Consider the following 9,361-nt stretch of genomic DNA (forward strand, 5'->3'; position numbering starts at 1 on the left):
CAAGCTTGCTGTCATTATTTTGTCAATAAATTCTCTGCTTTTTCAAGGACAGAGATGTTAAACATATTTAAGTAATGGCAGATTTTTTGGCCACAGGAGCTATTACACGTGTATGTGTAAAAAGGAGAGTACTTTATAAAATGCCTTCAGAAAGGAATTATGGACATATAATGAGGGATTTCAATCTGATTGTGGATCTTGGGGATGTCAGCTCAAGCATTTTTGCCATGATCCCATGTAGATCAATCACCATGTTAACCTGGCTGCTGCAGCCTTGCCTTCTGATTAAATAATGATGTCCTCTGTCATTTTCTGGAAATGATGAGGACCTGTCACACTAAATTAGTTTTCTTGAAGATGCTCTCCAGCAGTCCAGGTGGGCCATGAGGAGTCCGTGTCTAGTTTAGGCTGAAGTCCAGGCATGCAAGTCATTATATGATGAAAACAGACTAGTCACTTTGGGGGATTAACTAGTTCTGGGGCTCTATTTGCGTAAGCAAATTAATGAGCTAGAAAGTCTCATTTCTATAAGTGCTAAATTGTAAAGCCACTACAGGGACAGATGCGTCAGTGTTATTGATGTTTGTTCAGATGAGGGACGGAAATCTCACAGAATACCAAGGAAGGCTCCTCATTTGAAACTTGTCTTCTGGCAGCAACATCATTTCAATCTCAACAGTGGGGGATGTGGTGGAGAGTATTTTTCACTTTGTTGCAGATTTTCCAAAATGCATGTGTAAGTTACTAACCATGAAAAATAGCTTAGTTAGTTTTTCTTTGCAAGATGACTACACTTAAGTTTTATGGTAGAATCCTCCCTCTCTGGCCTCTCCTTTCTTCTATCTTTTCTCCCCCTTACTCTCCCGTATCCCTCCTGCCTTTTCTTCCTCCATCACTTCTTCCTCTTCTCTCTTCCCCCTTTTCCTGCTTTCTCTCCTTTTCTTCCTTAATGATTCATTGAACACCGAAAATATGTCTAGTGCTCCAGACATAATTATGTCACAATCAGGGACAAAATTTACCAAGATGGAAAACTCAGATATATTCTTACAGCACTTGTAGTCTGCTGGAGGAAATAGATGCCTGAAATACATGAACAGTTAATCACAATACCACAGGAGAAGTGATTAGATTCTACTTATCTTTAGCCCAGAGGAATGAGGAAAGTTATCTGAAGGGGAAAAAAGAGCCTTAACTTGTCCTTTGAAAATATCAGGAGCCTAAAATAGAGCAATTTATCCTCTGGTAAACGTTTGATGAAAGCAAGCTTTCTCAAGAAGTTTTAAAGAGCTGTTCTTCCAAAAGGCATAGGTGCTTTGATAATTCAGGAGAACAAATGATTACCAGATCTTCCTATGTGACTTTTAAAAGAACTTTTATGCTTATGTTTGCATGTGGCAATGTCATCCTAAAATTTCCGAACTCTTCAAATCAAATTTAGAAGCATCTAGGCAAGATTCCCCTCTCATAGCATTTCGTTTCCTGCAAGAATGCAGTATGTTAACTTCCAGATTGAATTCAAAACTCAGGCTAAATTCTGTGTGGATGTCAGTGACATAATTAAAGAGTTTTGGCTTGAAAGACATTTTGCGTATATGTTCAAAGTGCAGGCCCCATAGGTTATACTAATTTAAAATATCATTTGTCTTATCGCATCTAAGCTACAAACCATGCAATTCCCAAGCTCACAGGGAAGCTACTGTTCTCCTCATTTTATTGACATGGTTGGTTTCTGAGATTTGGGGAGGTCAAATGTGGAAGTTATCAAGTAGATGACTATATTGCAATAACCCTTTCTTCAGTCCTGCTTCACCCCAGGTGACATGTGGAGTAGGTGAAAGGGGAGACTCAACTGGGTTATGCTTAGGAGTCATAGTACATAACCCCTGGCAGCTCATTATGTGCCAGTTAGTGACATAGAGACAAGCAAGTGTGGATCTTTCTGGCCACTTGAGCCTTATACAGATCAGATACTAAAATGAACAAACTTACTTCACAGTGCTATAGAATCTACCTACTGTATGTCAAAAGCAAAAAAGCAAACAAAAACTAGACAAAAAACCGACTAAAAAAAAACAAAACCCCAAACAAAAACTCCCCAAACCAAAGCACAAGATACTCAAAACCAAAAAAGAGACCAAAAAAGATAAAAAACTAAAATCTTTTCTATAGTGGTGAATAAAAACAGACAAAAATCTGCTTTCTTTCAGCAATTATTCCAGAATTGCACATCAGATACCAAATCAATACAGTATGTACAATGGAGACAAATTCAATGGAGAAAATAGAGTTGATAAGGGCAGCAAAGGTGTTAGTTAAGAGATCAGTCAGAAAAGGGCAGATAAGGTAAGAACCGAGAGGGTGGAGACATGAGTCCTGGGATGGTCCAGGGGAAACTGCTGTTGCAGGGAATGGCCATCCCGTTGATGGGGTCAGTGTGGCAGGTTTGAGTCACGGAAAGAAGGCCTGTGTGTGTGTGTGGTGGTGGTGGAGGAGGTGGGGTTACTGAGTCCAGTAGAAGCTAAGGGTAGGGGTCACAGGACAGATCATGTGCTGACCTTAGAATTTGGACTCAGAGGGAAAGTGGTAGAGGTTTGGAACAGAGGATGAAAGTGAGCTAGCTTATTTCTGCAGGCCTGTTTGGACTACTGCATTGACAGTAGGCTGAAGGGGCCTCTGACGGAAGCAGGAAGACCCGTGAGGAGGCTGCTGAACAAGTCCAAGGGAGGCGGACATGATGAAATGGACCGAAATGTTTATTCTCAGGACAAGATGCCTGATCCTGGATGGACACTAGCTCCTTTGGGCAGACGATGCCCAGGTCCTCTTGTTCCATGCTTAGTCTCTAGATGTTGGGATTCAGCTATGACCTTATACTCAACATCTCACCACATGGACTGCTTAAACTTTCTCAGGGATTTCAAATCAAAAGATCACACAGCCTTGGGCAAGTCACTTAAACTCCTTCGGCTCTTGAGTGCTCATTTTAGAATGATGTGAATAACATCTAGTTAGCTAACCTTTCAGAAATGTTCTAAGAAATGTATAGGAAAGAAACTTGTTAATAGAAAACCACTATACAAAGTAGGCAGTCTCATAGACTTTGCCATATTACTATTATTTGCTACTGTTGCTACCATAATCCTCATCTCATGAGCATCAAAGTGACATGCCTGTAGGTGTCTTTCCTTTGTCCTCCAATCTCTACTGTTACCTTATTTTAGCAAATTTTGTTCCACAGTGTCTTTTCCATTTGCTCTTTTTTTTTTCCCCCAACTCCTAGAGTCCAGGTCCTTATAGGGTGATATTGAGGCCATTGAAATAACCTTTGGTGAACTTCTTTACCTGTTCTCTTAACCTTGCAACCTGTGTTCCACATTCCTTCCCTGCAGCCTAAATTCTCGGCTGAACAATTGACCTTCTTCCCAAGGCAATTTCATACTCTTCTTCCATCTCATTTATTCGTTTTTTATTACATGAACCTGATGGTTCCAGAATTTCCTTACGGTCTCCACCATGTCTTATCGTTCCTATGTCTGTGATTTGGGTTATCCACTTCTATTTGAAATATTCTTCGCTTATTTGCTCCTATTCAAAACTCTCCCATCTTTCTTAAGACCTACTTCTACCTACCCCAATGCTTCATTCACTGGTTATCTAAATATGTATGCATATAATACTATTTACCTTTATATGTATCAATACCTTATTTCCTAATAAGATCACCTTTGGTTTGTATAAAGATGTGCCAAACTCATGGTTGCTATAACTAACTGCCGAGTCAGGAGACCTGGAGCTAAACAGATGAGGTTTCAAATCTCAGATCTTCTGATGATTTGCTGTGCAATCTTGCATAGATTATTTGAAATTTCTGAGTCTTGTTTTTTAAACTTTAATGTGGTATAGCTACCATGTAGAATTGCTCTAATGATTAGAAATACCTATGTAAAGTGCCTAGCCATGCTGCTGCTGCTGCTAAGTCGATTCAGTCGTGTCCAACTCTGTGCAACCCCAAAGACGGCAGCCCAACAGGCTCCTCTGTCTCTGAGATTCTCCAGGCAATAATACTGGAGTGGGTTGCCATTTCCTTCACCAATTCATGAAAGTGAAAAGCAAAAGTGAAGTCGCTCAGTCGTGTCCGACTCAGCGACCCCATGGACTGTAGCCTACCAGGCTCCTCTGTCCATGGGATTCTCCAGGCAAGAGTACTGGAGTGGGTTGCCATTGCCTTCTCCAGGCCTGGCCATACTGGCCATCAAAGTAAATGCTCAGTAAGTTTTAGCTATTATTACAATTATTACTGATACTATCACGCTGCTGCTGCTACTGCTGCTAAGTCGCTTCAGTCATGTCCGACTCTGTGCAACTCCAGAGATGGCAGCCCACCAGACTCCTCTGTCCCTGGGATTCTCTAGGCAAGAATACTGGAGTAGGTTGCCATTTCCTTCACCAATGCATGCAGGCATGCTGAGTTGCTTCAGTCGTGTCTGACTCTGTGCGACCCCATGGACAGCTGCCCACCAGGCTCCTTTGTCCAAGGGATTCTCTAGGCAGGGATACTGGAGTGGGTTGCCATTGCCTTCTCTGGATACTATCATATTTTTTATTTAAATGACGCTAGAGAAAAATGTGAGATTTTATAAAAGATACTGTTTTAAGGCATTTGGAAAGCACTGACGTAGTTCAACTCCCTCAGCCTAATACAGTCATTTAAATTAAAAAAATATACTTTTTATAATTTATTTTTATTTTTGGTGGTGCTGGGTCTTTGTTGCTGTGTGTGGGCCTTCTCTAGTTATGGTGAGTGGGGGCTACTTAGTTGCAGTGCGTGGGTTCCCCATTGCGGTGGCTTTTCTCGTGGAGCACAGGCTCTAGGTACACGGGCTTCAGTAGGTGCAGCATGTGGGCCGCAGTAGTTGCAGTGCATGGGCTTAGCTGCTCTGCAGCACATGGAATATTCTTAGGACAGGGATCAAGCCCGTGTCCCCCTGCATGGCAGGCAGATTCTTACTTGCTGGACCACCAGAGAAGTGGGAAAAAGGATTCTTTATTTTCAAAGCAGAACTCAGGGAACTAGATATCCTCTCATGTTTCTTTCAGATCTACTATCTGCCAAAATTCTGTGAGTTTTGGGGAGGAGAAATAAGTCTGAATTTTTTGTAAGGAAGTGATTCTAGACTTTGGTTACCTGGCACCTTTTGCCTATGCTAAACCTCTTTTTACATGAAAATTATATTTCCATCATGGGGAGCCATGGAATTTCCTTCTTTGCTGTTATTTGTTGGATTGGTATGGCTCTTGCTCCAGGGAACATCTGCAGGCATTTTAAATAGAAACACCTCTTGTAGCACGTGCTAGAGATGGTGCTGCTACAGATGATTTGAAGCAATGGGAAATGTTGGCTCCAGAGGCCAGGAAAATTTACACGTGGTAAATACTATTGATTCCCCTTGTCTGGAGATTAATTTAGAAAAAAAGAATCTGTTATTAGTATGAGATGATATGTGATGATAAAGGGAGAGAGCAGAATTGATACCTAGAAGTCATCATTAATGTACTACCATCACTATCATTGTGACAGATTTACAATCAAATGCCATTGATTTTTCATCAGCTTTTTCAGCTGGCTTCAGAAAGTGAGATTTCTGGGGTTTTGAAAAAGAAAATGTGTTCCAAAACATTTTGTTCTATTAGTTTTTGCATCCAGGAAAGTGCATTTGAGATTTGCTGAGTCAGTGTTTGACTCCTATTATGTGATTGTCATTTCACCTTTGGTTTGATGGCTTGGAAGGGATTTAGTGAAAAGGAGAGCATCAGTGTGGGCCTAAGATAGGCATTCTTGGAGGAAGGAATGCTGCTGCTTAGAGAACAGAACCTCTTCAGAGTCATCATATAAGAGCAGGAAAGGGATATTGGAGAGTCACAATGGACATGAGTATTTCAGAGTGGAGGTGGGAAAGCAGAGAGGAAAAATCACTAAGCGCCTGCCATGTGCCAAAGCCTTATATTCAGTTCAGTTCAGTTCAGTCACTCAGTCGTGTCTGACTCTTTGCGACACCATGAATCACAGCATGCCAGGCCTCCCTGTCCATCACCAACTCCTGTTCACTCAGATTCACGTCCATCGAGTCCGTGATGCCATCCAGCTATCTCATCCTTTGTCATCCCCTTCTCCTCCTGCCCCTAATCCCTCCCAGCATCAGAGTCTTTTCCAATGAGTCAACTCTTCACATGAGATGGCCAAAGTACTGGAGTTTCAGCTTCAGCATCATTCCCTCCAAAGAAATCCCAGGGCTGATCTCCTTCAGAATGGACTGGTTGGATCTCCTTGCAGTCCAAGGGACTCTCAAGAGTCTCCTCCAACACCACAGTTCAAAAGCATCAATTCTTCAGCCCTCAGCTTTCTTTATAGTCCAACTCTCATATCCATACATGACCACTGGGAAAACCATAGCCTTGACTACATGGACCTTTGTTGGCAAAGTAACGTCTCTGCTTTTGAATATGCTGTCTAGGTTGGTCATAACTTTCCTTCCAAGGACTAAGCGTCTTTTAATTTCATGGCTGCAGTCACCATCTGTGGTGATTTTGGAGCCCCCCAAAATGAAGTCTGACATTATATCCACTGTTTCCCCATCTATCTCCCATGAAGTGATGGGACCAGATGCCATGATCTTCGTTTTCTGAATGTTGAGCTTTAAGCCAACTTTTTCACTCTCTACTTTCACTTTCATCAGGGGCTTTTTAGTTCCTCTTCACTTTCTGCCATAAGGGTGGTGTCATTTGCATATCTGAGGTTATTGATATTTCTCCCGGCAATCTTGATTCCAGCTTGTGGCTCCTCCAGCCCAGCGTTTCTCATGATGTACTCTGCATAGAAGTTAAATAAGCAGGGTGACAATATACAGCCTTGATGTACTCCTTTTCCTATTTGGAACCAGTCTGTTGGTCCATGTCCAGTTCTAACTGTTGCTTCCTGACCTGCTTACAGATTTCTCAAGAGGCAGGTCAGGTGGTCTGGTATTTCCATCTCTTTCAAAATTTTCCACAGTTTATTGTGATCCACACAGTCAAAGGCTTTGGCATAGTCAATAAAGCAGAAATAGCTGTTTTTCTGGAACTCTCTTGCATTTTTGATGATCCAGCAGATGTTGGCAATTTGATCTCTGGTTCCTCTGCCTTTTCTAAAACCAGCTTGATCATCAGAAGTTCACGGTTCACATATTGCTGAAGCCTGGCTTGGAGAATTTTGAGCATTACTTTACTAGCATGTGAGATGAGTGCAATTGTGCGGTAGTTTGAGCATTCTTTGTCATTGCCTTTCTTTGGGATTGGAATGAAAATTGACCTTTTCCAGTCCTGTGGCCACTGCTGAGTTTTTCAAATTTGCTGGCATATTGAGTGCAGTACTTTCACAGCATCATCTTTCAGGATTTGAAACAGCTAAACTGGAATTCCATCACCTCCACTAACTTTGTTCATAGTGATGCTTTCTAAGGCCCACTTGACTTCACATTCACAGGATGTCTGGCTCTAGGTGAGTGATAACACCATCGTGATTATCTTGGTCATAAAGATCTTTTTTGTATAATTCTTCTGTGTATTCTTGCCACCTCTTCTTAATATCTTCTACTTCTGTTAGGTTCATACCATTTCTCTCCTTTTTCGAGCCCATCTTTGCTTGAAATATTCCCTTGGTATCTCTAATTTTCTTGAAGAGATCTCTAGTCTTTCCCATTCTGTTCTTTTTCTCTATTTCTTTGCATTGATCACTGAGGAAGGCTTTCTTATCTGTCCTTGCTATTCTTTGGAACTCTGCATTCAGGTGCTTATATCTTTCCTTTTCTCCTTTGCTTTTTGCTTCTCTCTTTTCACAGCTATTTGTAAGGCCTCCCCAGACAGCCATTTTGCTTTTTCACATTTCTTTTCCATGGGGATGGTCTTGATCCCTGTCTCCTGTATAATGTCACGAACCTCCGTCCATAGTTCATTAGGCACTCAATCTATCAGATCTAGGCCCTTCAATCTATTTCTCACTTCCACTGTATAATCATAAGGGATTTGATTTAGGTCATACCTGAATGGTCTAGCGGTTTTCCCTACTTTCTTCAATTTAAGTCTGAATTTGGCAATAAGGAGTTCATGATCTGAGCCACAGTCAGCTCCTGGTCTTGTTTTTGTTGACTGTATAGAGCTTCTCCATCTTTGGCTTCAAAGAATATAATCAGTCTGACTTCGGTGTTGACCATCTGGTGATGTCCATGTGTAACAATTTCTCTTGTGTTGTTGGAAAAGGGTGTTTGCTGTGACCATTGCATTTTCTTGGCAAAACTCTATTAGTCTTTGCCCTGCTTCATTCCATATTCCAAGGCCAAATTTCCCTGTTACACCAGGTGTTTCTTGACTTCCTTGCATTCCACTCCCCTATAATGAAAAGGACATCTTTTTTTGGGTGTTAGTTCTAAAACGTCTTGTAGGTCTTCATAGAACCATTCAGCTTCGGCCTCTTCAGTGTTGTTGGTTGGGGCATAGACTTGGATTACCGTGATATTGAATGGTTTGCCTTGGAAATGAACTGAGATCATTCTGTTGTTTTTGAGATTGCATCCAAGTACTACTTTTTGGACTCTTTTGTTGACCATGATGGCTACTCCATTTCTTCTAAGGGATTCCTGCCCACAGTAATAGATATAATGGTCATCTGAGTTGAATTCATCTATTCCAGTCCATTTTAGTTCGCTGATTCTTAGAATGTCAATTCCTAGAATGTCAGGTGGGCATGGTGGAGAGGTCTAACACAATGTGGTCCACTGGAGAGCGGAATGGGAAACCACTTCAGAACTCTTGCCTTGAGAATCCCATGAACAGTATGAAAAGGCAAAATGATAGGATACTGAAAGAGGAACTCCCCAGGTCAGTAGGTGCCCAATATGCTACTGGAGATCAGTGGAGAAATAACTCCAGAAAGAATGGAGGGATGGAGCCAAAGCAAAAACAATACCCAGCTGTGGATGTGACTAGTGATAAAAGCAAGGTCTGATGCTGTAAAGAGCAATATTGCATAGGAACCTGGAATGTCAGATCCACGAATCAAGGCAATTTGGGAGCCTTACATTACATCATCTCATTTCAGTCTTATGATCTCCAGATTACAGAGGACTGAAATTCACGGAATTGAAATAACTGAGCCCAAGTTTACACAACTGGAAAAGGCAGCTGGAATTGGATCACAGCATTGTTGAAGTCATTCCTGTTTGCCTCTAGATATTTTGGTTCATGAATGTTCGCTGTCAGTGATGGGTGCTAAGTTGCCAGGTGCCCCCATTTGAGAGGCTTAGATAAATCAGCAAAGCCTTGAGTA

This window comes from Capra hircus, chromosome 11 (assembly GCF_001704415.2).
Source record: "Capra hircus breed San Clemente chromosome 11, ASM170441v1, whole genome shotgun sequence".
Lineage (NCBI taxonomy): Eukaryota > Metazoa > Chordata > Mammalia > Artiodactyla > Bovidae > Capra > Capra hircus.